Raw genomic sequence first — 19,795 nt, 5'->3', positions numbered from 1 at the left:
GTGTGTGTATATGAGAGGGAGTGTTTTGGAGGCTAAGTGTTCAATGTCAACAAAAAGTGTTGTGCGAGCATCAGGAGCCCATCTCCAGCTAATTACGCCAACCTCCTTGTTAATTAAATCCTTGTTAGAGGTGGAGGCAGAGAAGCTAATTAAACTGCTCTCTCCTTTCATAATTGCGGGATGATATAGAATCCGTGTGCAGGACTGGGGGAAGCACCGTGATTCTCCAGTGTTGTTTTGGATGGAGTGAACGTGTTTGCTCTGCTAATATTCTGGAGTGGAGGAGAGCAGACTGTGTGTTTTTGTTCAGTCTCTCTCACTCACTCTGCATCTCTCTATTGCTCTGTCTCTCTCTGGAGGGTTCTGCCCGCTCCATTGTGTCAGGAGGTGGAAGGGGAACAGGCAATATGAGCGCACGGCGGTTTGCTGATGCAGCCAAACTATTTTGGGCTATCCTCTTGGCTGTCATTTGTTGTCAAATGACCTAGTCCTGGATCTTTTGTGTGGCTGTAATAATTGTGTGTGTGTGGTGTGTGTGTGTGTGTGGGTTTCACACTTATGTATTTAAAAAAAATGTATGTGTGTATGTGTTTGTTTGTTTGTAGACTACCATTCAAAGGTTAATAAGCTATTTTCTATCATGTTTTTGACACTCTTTCAAATGATAAAATAGAAGATATCGCTCACTGAATCTTTTATTCAGGATTACAGCGATTGTCTTAAATCATAATCCGATAATCTAACACGTTAACCCTATAAACGCTGAAGCAAAGGAAGAACAGCGAATCACAACTATGACAACTATTCAGTGTGACTGCGGCGCTACAATATAAATACTCAGTACATATCAAATGATCTGTAACAGACAAAGCAATATTGACACATGATAAAAACAGTTACTCAAACTTGTGTGTTGCGACATTACTGTTGGATCCAATGTAGTTGGCACTGTATCATCTATTGTCTCCATGAAAATCTTGCGTAGAACTGTCGTTTAAAAACAAATCCGCGGTCAAATGAGGCGAACAAACTAACAGTGTCTTACTGACGCGATCTGACTGGAACTTCGTTAAATAAAGTTCATCCACGCTTTCTTAATGTTAGGATCGCAAGGAAGGCAATGCGAAGACTGTGTTTTTCCACAACTTGGCACTTCAAAACATCTTGTAATCCTCAGATGCATCTCTATTGTTTTGTTGCTGGAGTAATCCTGTGTTTGTGTCTTTCTCATATTTACTACATGACATGCGCAAATCGGTGGGCGGGGCTTAAGAAGCAGTGATGCAGAAGTAAGTCTTTCGTCGCACTATGACGTAATAATGTGACAATCTAAAACGAGTCGTTTCTTAGCTTGGTTTAAATAAAAGCTTTATTTTAACTAGAAGCTAGAATTTTTTTGTTTTTTAGCTAGAAATTTTTGAGCTCTGAAACTTACAGGATAAATTTTTTTTTGTACAAAACCTCTTATCTAAAGATCAAGGGAAATTTTCTTTCTCAATTCATGACCCCTTTAAGTTCAACTATGTCATTTTTTTAATGTATGCTCAAAAATGGGGATGACAGGTAACTTGTAGGGGGCTTTTAGGGGGCTCTATCTAAAATCTTCCAACAGAGCCTGGGCCGGCCCAGCAGTAACGTCTCTACCCATGTTAAAAGCAAACCTATACCAGTCACTTAGATGAATGATTGCACAGAGAGAGACATCACTTCACACAACCGCCCCTTTTTAATAGCATATGAACTAACATCATTAAATAAAAGCTGTCCATCTTCAACCATTTCTTTCAAACAAACCTCAGTCGGTTAGAGCCATTTTTGTGTGGGTTGTTTTCAACAGTAAGTCAATTAGAAGACTCTTTCTCATTTAATATCGGCCTTATAGATGTATCGGTTGTGAAAGCCGTCTAAAGGATTGGCTGCTTTGTGCTAGCATGCTGTGCTACAATACAGGATTTTTATAGTGGACACTGTAATGGGAGAATAATTTCATCCTAAGCTTCAAGTTAAAGAAAAGATTATCAGGGTGTCACAAGAAATATTATGAGGCTTAAGGAACTGAAGGACAAAAGCAAGTATTTTACAAAGCTATGCACTCACATTATAGCTGAACTTAAATTTACATTTACCCAAAAATGTTTCAATATTTATTTTCTCATCAAGTGTAATGGCCTGACTGTCATTCACTCTTAAATTGCATTATCATAACCCAACAAAACAAAATATAATAAACAATGTTCACCTGACTTAATGGAATATGCATTTTGTGGCAAAGTAATTATCTGGGTTTGCAGGAAATAAATGTGTTCTTTTACTGGATGGGACTGAAATAAATTTAAACATTAATGGGTCCCTTGATTTGCATCAAAATAGTGTGTTATTGTCCCTCAGTGTGGGCTGATATTGGATGTGCATTTCTGTCGTTCCAAACCCTCACAATTTTAAAACGCACAGCAAAGTTAAATATGCTGATTAGAGGTCTTATCTGCGACATGGCCCCATCTCATCACTTCCGTCAATGCCTGCTTCATTTAAAAAAAGAAAAATTACATTTTTAAAAACCCAGAGTGGGTAATCGAATAAAAGTGAATTAGTGGGTGGCTTTTTTTTTTTCTCCCACAATTTTAACCTCAGCCAGTTGGCAGAAAAAATAGCTGTAAGCAAAATTTAGTGAGGGCTTTTTAGAGGACCAGGCATCTCGGGGCATCAGGGGGCTTCTTAGAAGCTAGTAGTCAATAGGAAACTTCAAGACATAAATGAGAAGCGAGAGAAAAGAGAGAGAGCAAGGAGGGAAGAAAAGGGCAGGTGTAGGTAGGGGGCTTTGATCCACTCAGACCTCCTTTACAATGATGACCTCATTTCAAACGCTGGGAGCCAGGAGAGGGAAAAGGAGGCGCTCGGCGCTCACCCGCCGGACTGTTACGCACACACGCGAGCACACATTTGCGCACTCAAAAAGTGGTGGGGTACCACATTGACCCTTTCTCATGAAAAAGGGGGAGAAGGGACCAAAGAGCTTTAATTTGGCTCTGGGGAGGCCCCTGCTAAGGGACGGGTTGCTCCCTGCTATCCTTAGGCTAAATTTGTGCCTCCTCCCCAGGGAGGGCAGGGGTTTGGGGCAGAGCGAGGGAAAGCATGCTGGGTCATTGGCTGGTGTTGACTTTTTTGCTGAGAGGCTTTTCGGTGTGTGTTGTTAGCGTGTCAGCTCTAATTAGTGTTGTGTAGTGAGGGTTAAATGAGATTACACAGTCTTCAGACCCCGCTGCTCAGCTCATGGGCATGTTAAATAGCCATTTCACACAAACACACACACACTCTCACACAGTGTCACAATTCCAGCCGCTAACAGTTTGTTTGCTCAGAGTTCGATTGTGATTAATTAAGTGCTCTTTGAGAGACCTCTGCTGCACAAGGCTGTACGGTTTTTATTGCTATTGTTAATGGATAAGATATTTGTTTAGACATTATTCTAACTTTTTAGCCACAGTGTTTGACTAGATTTTTTAAAAACTGCAGGTCATTTTACCCATATATTAGGTTGTGGGCCAATTTGACCCATTTTTTTTTTTTTTTTTTTGACTTTCTCTAATTTAGGGCCATGAACATACCTGCAAAGTTTCGACATTCTTATGTATTTTGGAATATGCGTACAAAATTTATATTATGATTGTGAAGTTTGTGGGTCAATTTGACCCACATGTTTCATGGTATATAAAAAAAAAAAACCCAGCTACACAGACTCTCAATAATTAATGTTTTATGTTAGTTTCTAAACTACCCTCTGAGGGTATTTACTTTTACATTTATGCATTTGGCAGATGGTTTTATCCGAATAAACCACATTACATTGCAAACTACACTACGTTTTTATTAGTTCATGCATGTTCATTTAGCTGGGAATCGAACCCGTGATCTTGGCGGTACTAACGCCATGCTCTGCTGTTTGACCTCAAGGTATGATTTAAGTTGCTTTTACAAGATGCCGTTTTGGAAATTCGAGACTCATACATGGTTATTTATTAAAATGTAAAGAACCACCATCATGCCGCCTTTGTCAAACTCCAATGACTGTTAAACACGTTTTACTGGACGGCACTGTTTATAGACAACGTTTTTATTTCAGAGAAACGTTTAACTGATGTTTTTACAAATGTGTCACCTGAATTTATTTTAGAATTTTTGTCTTATTTTAATTGTCTAATTGTATTAATCTTAAATGTCTTAAATAGCTTTTTGTTAACTGTGTGATATTTTTTGTTATTCACTTTGTTCTTGCCATGAAGATAGCCTTGTTGCTATTTTCTTTTCTTTTTTTAACCTATTAGAGACACACATAGGCTTTGTTCCTATTTCTGCAGGCCAAAATGCAGTGGAAGGTTGATTGGCAAGGACACCGAAGTGAAGTAGTTTAGAGCAAATAATTAATATTTAATATTATTTAATGCTTAAATGGTTATTCAAGTTAATGAATATCTATTGACAAAGGTCAGAGTCGGTTATGAGTTCGCTGAGGCTGTCTCACTGTTATTTTTCATTTAGCAGGGCGCAGTAATTAATGTATTGTAAGCCGCATTAGTCTCGTACTGAAAATCCTCAGATATTGAAGGATAACTTTTTCTGCCTGTATGTATAATAAGATTAAGGTTATTAGGAGAGGTGTGAGCCATGACCCCATGAGGAGATGAGATGAGGGATTATGCCCCCTCCCTATTTGAAAATGAACTTTATTTCAGTACTTGCACAGGGCCAGTCTGATCACACTTTCAAAAACTACAAATGCACTTGTGGCTGATGATACAACTCTGTATGATGAACTCATTTCCAGTGGCGTGTTTCATAACACTAATCTTTGGTCTGTTACAACATAACCGGATAATGTAATAAAAATGTCACATAAAAGTGATGACATTTGTCTGATGGCTAAGAATGATGGCTCAAAGACTTGATGGACTCACATTCTTTTGTTGCAGAGCCTGAATGCTGCGGAATTTGCCATTAACAGTAAATGCAATTAGCCGATACAAAATTATTCTCACCAAGCAGAACGAATAAAATTCAAATTACTCAGCTTAATATCTTACATAACTTTCAGTGCACTCTAAAGTGAGAGTCCATGGGACAGCCTGCAGAATTCCCTGACCTTAACAATAATTAAGATAACAAAAATAATATTTAAAAGTGGCAATTTAAAATAAAATAAAACATGGAAGTTAAGTGAAGTTAAAGGGAATGAAAATTCTGTCATTTACTCACCTTCATGCCAAAATTGTATGCCTCACATTCTTCTGTGAACCAAAAACGAACATTTTTGAGAAATTAATGATAAGTTTGGTTACCAACATTCTTCAAAATATCTTATGTATTTCACAGAAGAAAAAGTCACACAGGTTTGGAACGACATGAAGGGTGAGTAAATGATGACAGGATTTTTTTTAAAGTTTAAAATTGTATTAAGAAAGAAATAGTTTGACCTGAGTATAAATGCAGACTATACTCTAGACTAAACATATAGCATACGAATGACATATACAGAAAAAGTTACTGTCTCCAAACTGAAGTACAGTTATGTCAATGTTGTTTTAATGATGTGGACCATCACATCATCTCTCATACACGACTCTCATACAGTAGGAGTTATTTCTTCAGAGCAGTGAAGGCTGCAGTGGCTTTATCTGCCAGACCGGCGTGCGTCTGTGTAATTCTCAAAAAGTCAAGCATAGCATCCGTCACCAATAATAGGTACAGCTGAGAGCTCTGGTGCTAACAAGGCCTAAGTGGGAAAGTGGTTAACAAGGAAACCATCGCTCCTTCTCTCTAATGCCAGCCCCATCTATTCCTTCCTCCCCCAACCAACACTCTCCCCCTCCAACAGCCCTCCATCCACTGCATAGCAACCATTGTGCCTTTACCTCGTACTGAAAATGACATGTTTACTCTTGACCAATAGGACTGGTGTACTATATTAAAAGGCACAGCATTGAAATGCATTAGCGCAGTAAGATCCGTTCATCTTGCACTCTTTTCTCCATCATGAAAATTCTCTCACGATTTCTCTTTGCTTACATTTTCTTGTCTCTCTCTCTCTCTCTCTCTCTCTCTCTCTCTCTCTCTCTCTCACCCCTTTGCCTGTTAACATCCCCCTCATCTTCTTTTCCGTCCTCTCTCCCGCCTCTCTCTGCCTTTCTCTAGTGTTTGGGGGTCTTGCCTGATACCCATTAGCGTTAGGGCTTATTACCTGGGTAATGAGCGACACAGTGTCTAATTAGCCAGGGCTTGGAGAAACTGACATCACTCCAGGCCTGGAGCTGCCACTGCCATTAGCAGAGCTCCTCTAAGTGATCTGTCTGTGGTCTGTTAAAACCATTACATTCATTATGGATCAATCAAAGGAAAAGGTGTTGCGGCTAATTGAGGAGTGGAACAATGCTTAAAATCTTGCCGTAATTGATGGGTAAAAAAATGAAAATAAGAAAAACACCCCATCGATGTCTGGATAATGGGTATATACACTCACTGTGTGATGGATAGATTTTCTTGCATAATGGATGATTGGTTTCTGAGTGAACATCCTGTGTCTTTTAATGAAATTATCTTGAGCAATACCTTAACATGTCCGGTGAGAAGAGCTGTGGCATTATTTGAAGGTTAGCCGAGATAACTTTTCTTTGTAAATATTCCTATCCTGGGTTTTTTTGTTAAATGCACACTTTCCCTGTTTGTTTTGTAGTACGTTACACATTATTTGCTTCTTGACTCATTCTGAAAAATATCTTACGGTTTGTACTGTATCTAATAATAACAATAATAATGATAATTAAATATTATAAAACACTATTATTACCATATATAAGAGTTCAGATGCAAAAGCCTCAAAGCGCCATCTGAAATTTTCTTCTAGAAATGACCATTTTTATCAAGCTTGTATATTTAAGGTCAGTAATTTCAGTAAAAAATGACAACTAATAGGTCATTTTCATTGCCATTTAAGTGAAATTACTGACCTTAAATATACGAGCTTGATAAAAATTACCATTCTAGAAGAACATTTCAGATGGCGCTTTGAGGCTTTTGCATCTAGAATAACAAGCAAGAATTCAAAAGGTTCATAGTAAACATCTGCACTGACCATTTACTGTGGTGCATTTAAAAAATGTAATATTGAAAGATTTCTCTGAATTTCCAAATTTTGTCTTTAATTTGAGAGATTTGGTAAGTTAGCACAACCAAGTCTGGTGAAGCTGATGCATTTTGGAGAGGAAAGGAGGACCTCTTCGGGCTTAAAAGCCCCAACACTCCTTTAGATTTGACCCCACAATTTTTCTTCCTTTTTGGTCTCATGGCCTCATCTCGCTCTCTTTTTATTTGTGTGTGTCTTAAAACATACAAGGCAGCAGACAGCTCTGGACAGAGATATGAGGAGCCTTCAAAGCTGTGTTGTGACTGCTGTTTCATCTCAGTACAAAGGGTTATGCCGAAATGTGTTCCGCCTTTCAGTATATTTTGCATTTTTGCTAATGATGCATAAATCAACAGGGCGCTTTTCTCTGCACCACCATATGAATCTGTAAACAGACCGAGGAAGTTATGCCATCAAATGTGATTTCACTTTTACCATTAGCTGCGTCCCTGAATCTTTTTGACACCCAGACATTTTGATAAGTTCAAAGATTTTATTTAATTGAAATCATTTTTTTTTTTTTTTTTCAGTTTTTAATTTCAAACTATTTTTTCCCCCCAGTAAATTAATGGCTTCAGCATAACCTTGTAAAATATTTCAAGCAGATCAAGCTTGCCCTGGGAGTTCATTTAACACTGATAGAACTTGATGAATTGAGTCACTATTTGATTAAACATAATGATCGGCAAACATACGTGACTTCGCTCAAACTAATCCTCGTAATGAGGGCGTAATTGTCTAAAGCAAGCAAATAATTCCACCCAGCAGAGCGATATCGACAAATACTAATGAGGCCTGCTAGTAAAGGGTTACAGTATTTGTTTACACAGGAGAGCGAGAGAGCATGGGAAGAGCTGTGGCAGAGGGGGAAAAAAGGCAGGATTATTTGTAATTACGTGTGCCAAGTGTTTAATGCAACAGATTGGACACAATAGCAGTGGCAGAATCAGCTGCATATGAGTCCTCCATTATCCCGCAGTGGTGAAGTTGGGAGACAGATTGCCGCCGTAAGCAACACAGACAGGCTTGACACCTGCTCGCGGCTCTCCTGCTCATACCACCACTGGGGAGAGGAAACCTGATTAACTGCGCTGTGCTAATAGAGAGAGGAAATTAACACAGCGGTATCCTGGTGAAGGAGAGCTATACTCAGAGAGGGGTGTTTAACCACTGGCAGCCAGAAAAGCCATGGTGAGAGATTAATGAACTGTGCAGTGATGGAGCTCAGAGTCGTGCTGTTGATGAGGCTCAACAAGTCTCTGTTTGGGGCTAATGATTCTGCGAAGACGCTGCACACACTATGGCACCGGATAGCGCCGAGCTCTAATGCACATTTCGGCATAAAATTAAGGGCAGTTAGACATGGATAAACCTAATCGCTGCCTGTTGCCATGTAATTACTTTTCATAACACTGTTCATTATATGCTAGAGCGTAACGCTACTCAGTATATTCATTCTCTTTTGTTTTGGTGGTTTGTGTAAATATACATAGTTTCTGTCTACATGTTGAAGTTCTTCCCATGTTTAATATGTATGAGGGAGGGAGAAATGAATTGGATTGAGTGTGCAGAATCAAACTGACTTGCGAACTGACTCCGTGCCTGAGTGTGTGGTTTGGCTCTCCTGCAGTGGTTGCCTTCAGGTATTAACAAGTGACAGGCTTTCTTTTCATTGGGTATCATGAGGCATCTGATGAAGTCTAGACTGTCTGGAGTATATTCCCTTCAATCATTGATAATATCCCTAAAGAGGTCATTATGGCATTTAACTTGGAGCTGAGGGGAGCGCCTACTTGGGGGAAAAAATGCCATTATTTGCAGCTGATGGAAAAACCCTCAAGACTTCATGTTTTTGGAGTAGCGAGTTGATGTTTGCTGTCAGGTTAAGTGAGTTTGTGGAATATCAATTTAAATGTTATCTTGCACATGCAGCATGCACATATGTGTTATGTGTTAGCCTTTACTCTTTCCCTAAACTTTGTCCTACCTGAACGAGCATCGGAGTGGCATTGAAATGTTTTGGATTTTGGTGATCATAGAAGAAGTGAAAAGATGCCCAGAGTTTAGAGAGAGCACGGGGCATCGAGACCGAAGGCAAGGTAAATGTTTGCCATCAGATGGCAATGATGTGTCTCTCTGTGAGTTCTTCCGAATGACGACACAACAGGTTTCCATTATAAAAGCCTGTCAGAACCATGTGATGGCAAGCTGCTGCTGCTGCCCAAAAACCTTGAATGGATTCAGAAGAAACATGTTTGTGGCTTATATCATAGAGTTATTTAATATGTGCCCTATTTTGACATAGTGAAAGTTGTGCCTGTACACTGTAAACAATTATATGATTAATAAGGTATGATAAGATATGGTTTTACATTGCTTTAACTCATAAAAATTAAGCAATTTTAATTTTTTTAAATGTTTAAAAAGTTATACAAGGTTCAACTGTTTTTTTAAGTCAATTTAAGTTGAAATGACTTAAACATCTAAGTTGACTGTATTAAAAAAATTAAGGCAGCAACTGTTTTTTTTTAACAGTGTAGCCTTACTGAACAACTGTCTGGTGGAATAATTATTTATCATTTTTATATTTTTTATTAGGTATTATTTTACTATGCCATTTGATTTCAAACTATTTTTGGTCAAATAATGAAAATATACATTAAATAATATGATTTTAAGTTAACATCTATTAAGCTTATTGCAAGAAAACTTAAAATGTACAAGTAATGGCTGAAGTGTACATTGTAAAATAAGCCTGTAAATGCACTAATATGCACATTAGGGATGTTATCATATAGGCCAGGCTCTGTCCACCAAGGGGCCCAAACAAGTTTACAGATAGGGACAGCAACTTTTTCAGGACAAGATTGTGAAACACAGCCCTGGAGGTAATATATATATAAATATATATATATAAACATATTTATTCATTATAGCTAACAGTATAGTCTGCAGATAAGATTTTTGTGCATGAAATTAGCTTCTTTTTTTTTTTTACTGCCAGGCCAGCTAAATGAAGTGCTCTTATACGATTCATCAGGATTTAAGGTAATTGGTAAGTTTAGGAAGAGTGAGAATGACAGGTTTAGTTATTGAGCGTATAATGCTCTTCAGAGTCATGCAGCGGGGGAGATGGGGACAGACTTTAGTCGGAGTGAAGGCTGCAGACCGTTGTTTCGGTGATGCTGCCGCCGGGTCCATTCTTCAAGTTCGTTTCCAAGGAGGAGAGACGCCTCGCGCCAGGGCTCCGCCCCCTTCTCCTGAATGCGCGAGCAGCTGCTTTCAAACCCAACTGCTCAATTCCATTCATCCTCGAGAGGGAACAAAAAAGTGGCTATTTATTAGAATACTTGTTTTGTATTGTTCCGCGTCACACAAAAGGGGCTTTATTATGTAAGAAGGAACCCTTTCGCCGGGAGAAACAATAACTTGAAATTGTCTTTAGAGTCTATAATAAATTTCATTTCCTTGTCTCTCTCCTCAGTGTGTAGTGAGTGGTGGGACTGGGAGCTGGGTATGGCTGGCCTTGGCACACTAAGGGTAGATTTTTAGCAAGGATGGCGGTCTGGCGAGTGGCTTTGACTGGGTTAGGACAGCGATAGCACCGGTAAGGACGATTTTACATCACTGCAAATGAGGGACAGTGCAACGTATGTTTATGTTGCTTTAAAACCAAATTTAGATTGTATGTATTATTTTCTGGCAAAAATCTTAGTCTACATCTGGATATATTAACTGATTGTAAATGAATGTTCTCATCTAGAAACTTGATATTTTTAGACAATTATGTCGCCTGCCAACTGATTATATGAAGTTCGTAAGCACGTCATAAAGCCTGTAACGTTAAACGGAAAGCTGTGATTGTCGTCAGTTATGGGCTACTGAGCTACATGATCGCATGATATAGGCTACTGTGTCGGATAAGAGATATTAACGCGATTTTCCCCCTTGTGAACAGACCGGAGACTCTTTTCAGACTACCGGTCGGTCCAGTGTCGGTAAAGTCGCGTTTTATCGGAAGACTTGTCGAATACGCGTTCGTATTTACAGCATTAAGCGGGAACAATTATTGAGGGAAGTCAGACAGTTCTGCTCGCTACGTGTTTTTCCCCCTTTTCTTTTCTTTTTTTCTTTTTTCTTTTTACATTTGCAGCTTTAAAAGACAACCTGCTATGCTCAGGTGTAGGCTACGTGAATTTACATTTAAGTAATATTTAAATAAAGTTTAAATGTAAAGGTTTACACTTAGTATTAAATTAAATTAATTACATATTTATTTTAAAATATGTAAGCCAGTGTATTTATGCTGATTAAACGACTTGTCTTTTTTTCCCTGTAAAAAAAATAATAAAAAAATAGCGTTGATCTTGTGACTATTGTATGAAATGAACTTTTAGAGTAGCCTATTGATCAACAGATTGTCACTATCATCTGTTTATCAGGATGTCATTTGCAAGCGTCTAAGCCTCGTCTTACCACAGCCCTTGTTAAGTCAACCTGTTCACAAGAAGAGTCACACAAAGGACTTAAACAACCAAATTAGGTTAAACAAGTCTACAACAACAAACAAGTTTAGGACGCTTTAATTTTGCAGTGAAATACTTTCATGTTAATGCACGGCTCAACGCACATTGGGCTACAAATATTTAAATTATTTTATTTTTATTTTTATTAAACTGATTGATTTAAATGATCAATTCTTATTTCGCTTATTTATATTTTGGCATCATAAATTATATAGAGTAGCCTATATCCCAGTCCCCTCGTTCTATCCCCATCCCCTGGTTCTGTCACAAAATGTTTTATGAACTGTACGATCGCAAACACACTTCAGTTTTGCTTTTGAGCCTTTCGTTGTTGTTTTTTAAATTACCAAGGACATCTCTCTAATATATTTTACTACAACAGTGTGTGTTTTGGACAACTGCTGTAACCCCAGCTCTCGCACGTGCGCTAACAGTGCCCTATTGGCCCCAGCGCGCGCAAAACAAAGACTCTGTGAAGAGCGCGACACTGAAGCAAAATGAGAACTGACAGTGCACGTTGTTTCAGGAGGGTCACAGTGTGGTTTAGCGCTCTAATCCGAAGGTCAATGAAATAAAATGAAATAAAAATGTGTTATTTAATATGCCTAATCGTTGCCATAACTAACAAAATTAAAAAAATAAAATAAAGTAAATTCAAATTGGCTTTTTTTTTTTTTTGGAGCTTGTATGGCACATTTTTATGTTTTTAATTAAAAAATAATAACATACCTACTATCATTTCTACTAATGTAGGATTATATTATATAATTAGTCTATTTATAATATTATTGTTCATAGTGCAGCTGATGGGCTTGCTTTGGTGTTGGAACATTTAAACACAACAAATATAAATAAAAAAAACAATTACAATTAATTTGTAAAACCTTTCATATTTATTAGTGTGTAGTAAAATTATTTAATAAAATTATTGCATTTCTCAAAATATAATTAAAAAAAGTAATCCTTGGAAAAAAAGAAGAAACGTAATTTTATCACCATAAAATGAGTGGCTAGACACTGAATGAAAAACCATCTAAACTATTGTTTTTTGGGCAATGAAAAGCCCTGACTCTCTTTTGTCAAAACATGTTTTCGTTCTTGTTATAGCTGCGTCACATAGCCTATTCAAAAATATAGACTAGGCTACCAACATCTCTAAAGAATATATATTGACATGATATGTCTTGTGTGTCTTCGAATTTGATGGCGGAATAATAGGCTACTTTTGCTGTCCAGCGCAGGTATATTTGCCTTTCATCAAATTTTTTCTCAATCGGTTGTGCGATTGGATCACATTCTGTACAATTATCCTTGCATTATAGGCTTAATAAAATTTGCAGTCTGATTTTCATTCAGACAACGCCTTCATGTTTGCCTTGCATCCACTATATTTTTTTTATTTTGAGATAACTTAAGTTTTCCGTATGAATTTTACGCGCAACTAATACTTAGCAGTGCACCACCAGACGGCAGTATCCTCGATTTAAGAAACTCGATTTAAAATTAGGCTATGTTGTTTACCTCTTAAAATAATAGGCATATGGTGTTTTATTTTGTTTCAGTCAAACAATTTCTAGGTATTAAGTGAATTGGTTGTGTTGATTATCTTTGGCAAAAAAATATGTTGGCTAATTGAATGCAAAGTGAAATGAGGGTCTCATTCGACGTTTTTAAGCATACGTGAGCATTTAAGCATTTATAAGTGATAAATTAATTTCGACCGATTTTTTTCCTTCAACAGTTTTATAATCACAGATATTCAGCAACATATAGCTGACAAGTGGCTGTCTTATGGGGGTAAATTGATGCCAAAACCATTGAAAATGGACAGACTAAAAGTCACAAATAGATATTACAACTTGTAAATACAAAGCACAATCTACAAATAGATTAAAAATCCGCAAACAAAGTCCTCATGATCCTCAAATGTAAAACAAGATCTACAAATAGATACAAAGTCCTCAAACAAACTCTTTGTGATCCACAAATATAAAGCATGATCTACAAAAAGATTAAAAATCCACAAATAAACACATCCTGATTCACAAATAGAAATCAGTGACTTGTACTTGAAAACCAGAATTTGGATGAATGTAAAGTGACTTGTTTGCAGGTGAAGATCATGTTCTGTTTGTAGATTGTGTCACATTTGTTTTCAGAATTCTGACACTATTGTTTCGCTGTTGTGACAAAATAATGCCATAATCATTGAAAATTAAGAGACTCTGAGTCAAAAATGCATATTACAATTTGTAAACACAAACAAGATCTACAAATAAATTTTAAATCTGCAAACAAACTCCTCATAATCTGCAAATGTAAAACACAATCTGTAAACAGATTCCAAATCTGCAAACAAACTCCTCATGATCCGCAAATGTAAAATGCGATCTACAAATAGATTTAAAATCCACAAACAGACTCTTCATGATTCACTAATAGAAATCAGTGACTTATACTTGACAACCAGAATTTAAATGAATGCAAAGTGATTTGTCTGCGCATGAGGGTCATTATTTGTTTGTAGATTGTGTTGCATTTGTTTTCAGAATTTTGGCACAACTGTTTCGCTGTTTTTCCCATTAAAAAATCTACAAATGCCCTCCTCACAATTTGCAAACAAACACAGTCTAACTTGTATTTTCAAACCACTGTAAAAAGACATTCTTACACATTCTGTGCAAAGCTCAGCATGCAAGTGTTGAATACGCGTTTGCAGATCACAGGGCATTCACAGATCCCTCTACACGCGTTTGCAGATCACAGGGCATTCACACATCCCTCTGCACACGTCTACAGATCTTTTTGGCACTATCTTTCCGCAGAGAGTGTGACTACGATCCACACGTGTAGTCAGCCAATCAGGGGTATTGCTTCAATGTGATGTCACGCCCCCTCAATAAGCCCTTTTCAAAATAAGAGCTGACACTTCTTGGATAGGTGGGCTGTGCTCACTGCCATTTACCGTTGCCGGTGTTGTACCGAAATCCGACTCCCCGGACAAATCGCACTCTCTTTCGCATGCACGCGCAAGCGAGTTTAAATGCACTTCCTTTGCTATATTCATTTATCGATCGATTTTTCACACAGCAAGCACCCAGATCCTGCATGGAAGCTTAGTCTACACTTAAATAAATTAACAGAAAGTGAACTAGTGTGGATAAAAGATGCAAAAATAGATAGCTATCAAAACAAAACTGTTAATTTCACTTAATTTAACTGAACTTATCGTTTGTGTGTTAAACACGATGTGGTTCATAGGAAAATACTGTATTACTCTCCCCATTGCACATGAATGTCATTAAAAATAATAATATTTAACCTTTTTTCACGAAGATAGGCTTTAAGAGTTCATCAAAAACATATGTATGAGGCAAATACCTGTCTTTTCGTTTCTTTTTTTTTTTTTTTTTTTTGCTTAATTGCGTCTTAAACATAGAAATAAAACAAATTATTGGTGATAATTGAAAAAAGAATGTAAGAAACCTTAGACATTTTTTTTTAATTAATAGTTATTTTCCAGCACATTAGGGCCCAGAAAAGCAGTATTTATTTAATTAATTCTTTCAATTTTACATCTTACATAGCCAGGGCCGTTATAGACATTAGGAGGCCTTAGGCAAAATTCATGTTGGAGGCCCCCACCCCCAATAAAAAAACACTTGAAACAAATATGATTCCTAACCTTTTTATTTATACAACATGTCATTTTTAAATGTAATATATTTTTACTTACACAGTAGGCTACATAAGTTTGGACACATTGCTATTTTTAATGTTTTGGGATTTATTTGATCAAAAATACAGAAAAATAATATAGCCTAGTGAGTGAAATATTATTAAAATTTAAAATAATGTTTTTCTATTTTACTATACTTTAAAATATATTTCTGTGATGCAAAGCTGAATTTAGTGTCACGTGATCTTTCAGAAAACTTTATAATATTCTGATTTATTATCAAATGTTTGATATGGTGCTTAATATTTATTTTATAACCTGAGATACTTTTTGTTCAGGATTTTTTCGATTATTAAAAAGTTGTTTTAGAAAAGTCTTCACTATCACTTTTTATATATTTAACACACCCTTGCTGAATATTCCTGTTTTGGTTTTTTTTTTTTTTTCTGTATTTTTGATCAAATAAATGCAGGCTTGTAGAGCATAATAAGTAGGCCTAACTTCTTTCAAAACCATTAAAAATAGTAATGGGTCAGACTTTTTACCGGTAGCCTACTGTATAGGCTACATATTAATCAAACTTTATCTTAGGTAATCTCTTTTTTGTTTATTGAAGACGATCGCTACTGAGCATAAAAAAAGAGCTTTTTTACTAGTCAGCTCCTGACGCGATGTTATTCATAAGCGCAAATTCAAAGCGTCGCGTCTGGGCACTAATGACGCTCGCGCTCTTTTAAACTCGTAATAAAGCAGTGAATGATTTTTGCACTGGTGAAATCAGTTGAACTCATTTTGTGTGAATGTAAACTGTACATGTTACTATACATCCAAATAAAATGTAGGCTATTTAATAATTTTATGATTATATATTTTTTAATATCCGATATATTGTTTTATTTTAAAATATTTTAATAATAATTCATATAATAATTTAATAATTATTAAAATATATGTATATAGTTTTACTTAGAAAGTAGTTTTATGATATATTATTAATATTATTATATTAATATAATAAACATAATAATTTAATAATAATTAAAAAATATGGTTTACTTGGAAATTGGTTTATGATAGATATTTTTTATTTTATTTATTTTGAAAATATATTTTAATAATAATTAATATAATATACTCTTATATATTAATTTACGAATAATTAAAAATATACATATATAGTAGCATAATGTCGAATTCATCGGGCGGATGTGCACTTGTGAAAATCGCGCGCGCTAATTCATTCCAGGCATAGCTAACGGTACCTTGTTTGCACACTTAATTATCACGTTGTTTTTCCAATGGATCCTGGGATTTACGAAGAATTATTTTTATTTATTTTTTGGTTAAAAAAAAGAACACCTGACAGCAAAGCAATTGCTCCAGCTATTTTAATTGTATATTCATAAGCTATGTAAAATTGAAATATTTTTTCATTATTATTAAATTGTTATGTTTATTATATTAATATAATCATATTAATAATATATCATAAAACTACTTCCTAAGTAAAAATATATACATATATTTTAATGATTATTAAATTATTATATGAATTATTATTAAAATATTTTAAAATAAAACAATATATCGGATATTAAAAAATATATAATCATAAAATTATTAAATAGCCTACATTTTATTTGGATGTATAGTAACATGTACAGTTTACATTCACACAAAATGAGTTCAACTGATTTCACCAGTGCAAAAATCATTCACTGCTTTATTACGAGTTTAAAAGAGCGCGAGCGTCATTAAACCAGGCTTTAGTGCCCAGACGCGACGCTTTGAATTTGCGCTTACAATGAATAACATCGCGTCAGGAGCTGACTAGTAAAAAAGCTCTTTTTTTATGCTCAGTAGCGATCGTGTCTTTCTCTTCCACTTGATGTGTGTAGCCTATAGCATATTTAAGGTAACAATGCAATACATAATAGTAGCCTATAATATTACTGATATTAATAATATGACAATATCTGCAGTCAATATTGATTAAATGGGAGGGAAAAATCCTGCCCATACCGCAGCTGAAGAAATGATAAAAGCACTTATGTTCTTCTACTGAAGTGGTATTCTGGAACTGTGAATAAATTGAATAAAACAGCAAAATAATAACAACAACAACAACAATAACATCTTCAATAAACAAAAAAGAGATTACCTTAGATAAAGTTTGATTAATATGTAGCCTATACAGTAGGCTACCGGTAAAAAGTCTGACCCATTACTATTTTTAATGGTTTTGAAAGAAGTTAGGCCTACTTATTATGCTCTACAAGCCTGCATTTATTTGATCAAAAATACAGAAAAAAAAAAAAAACCCAAAACAGGAATATTCAGCAAGGGTGTGTTAAATATATAAAAAGTGATAGTGAAGACTTTTCTAAAACAACTTTTTAATAATCGAAAAAATCCTGAACAAAAAGTATCTCAGGTTATAAAATAAATATTAAGCACCATATCAAACATTTGATAATAAATCAGAATATTATAAAGTTTTCTGAAAGATCACGTGACACTAAATTCAGCTTTGCATCACAGAAATATATTTTAAAGTATAGTAAAATAGAAAAACATTATTTTAAATTTTAATAATATTTCACTCACTAGGCTATATTATTTTTCTGTATTTTTGATCAAATAAATCCCAAAACATTAAAAATAGCAATGTGTCCAAACTTATGTAGCCTACTGTGTAAGTAAAAATATATTACATTTAAAAATGACATGTTGTATAAATAAAAAGGTTAGGAATCATATTTGTTTCAAGTGTTTTTTTATTGGGGGTGGGGGCCTCCAACATGAATTTTGCCTAAGGCCTCCTAATGTCTATAACGGCCCTGGCTATGTAAGATGTAAAATTGAAAGAATTAATTAAATAAATACTGCTTTTCTGGGCCCTAATGTGCTGGAAAATAACTATTAATAAAAAAAAAATGTCTAAGGTTTCTTACATTCTTTTTTCAATTATCACCAATAATTTGTTTTATTTCTATGTTTAAGACGCAATTAAGCAAAAAAAAAAAAAAAAAAAAGAAACGAAAAGACAGGTATTTGCCTCATACATATGTTTTTGATGAACTCTTAAAGCCTATCTTCGTGAAAAAAGGTTAAATATTATTATTTTTAATGACATTCATGTGCAATGGGGAGAGTAATACAGTATTTTCCTATGAACCACATCGTGTTTAACACACAAACGATAAGTTCAGTTAAATTAAGTGAAATTAACAGTTTTGTTTTGATAGCTATCTATTTTTGCATCTTTTATCCACACTAGTTCACTTTCTGTTAATTTATTTAAGTGTAGACTAAGCTTCCATGCAGGATCTGGGTGCTTGCTGTGTGAAAAATCGATCGATAAATGAATATAGCAAAGGAAGTGCATTTAAACTCGCTTGCGCGTGCATGCGAAAGAGAGTGCGATTTGTCCGGGGAGTCGGATTTCGGTACAACACCGGCAACGGTAAATGGCAGTGAGCACAGCCCACCTATCCAAGAAGTGTCAGCTCTTATTTTGAAAAGGGCTTATTGAGGGGGCGTGACATCACATTGAAGCAATACCCCTGATTGGCTGACTACACGTGTGGATCGTAGTCACACTCTCTGCGGAAAGATAGTGCCAAAAAGATCTGTAGACGTGTGCAGAGGGATGTGTGAATGCCCTGTGATCTGCAAACGCGTGTAGAGGGATCTGTGAATGCCCTGTGATCTGCAAACGCGTATTCAACACTTGCATGCTGAGCTTTGCACAGAATGTGTAAGAATGTCTTTTTACAGTGGTTTGAAAATACAAGTTAGACTGTGTTTGTTTGCAAATTGTGAGGAGGGCATTTGTAGATTTTTTAATGGGAAAAACAGCGAAACAGTTGTGCCAAAATTCTGAAAACAAATGCAACACAATCTACAAACAAATAATGACCCTCATGCGCAGACAAATCACTTTGCATTCATTTAAATTCTGGTTGTCAAGTATAAGTCACTGATTTCTATTAGTGAATCATGAAGAGTCTGTTTGTGGATTTTAAATCTATTTGTAGATCGCATTTTACATTTGCGGATCATGAGGAGTTTGTTTGCAGATTTGGAATCTGTTTACAGATTGTGTTTTACATTTGCAGATTATGAGGAGTTTGTTTGCAGATTTAAAATTTATTTGTAGATCTTGTTTGTGTTTACAAATTGTAATATGCATTTTTGACTCAGAGTCTCTTAATTTTCAATGATTATGGCATTATTTTGTCACAACAGCGAAACAATAGTGTCAGAATTCTGAAAACAAATGTGACACAATCTACAAACAGAACATGATCTTCACCTGCAAACAAGTCACTTTACATTCATCCAAATTCTGGTTTTCAAGTACAAGTCACTGATTTCTATTTGTGAATCAGGATGTGTTTATTTGTGGATTTT

The sequence above is a fragment of the Rutilus rutilus genome, assembly GCF_951802725.1.
Source record: "Rutilus rutilus genome assembly, chromosome: 10".
NCBI lineage: Eukaryota > Metazoa > Chordata > Actinopteri > Cypriniformes > Leuciscidae > Rutilus > Rutilus rutilus.
This window is presented reverse-complemented; position numbering follows the sequence as displayed.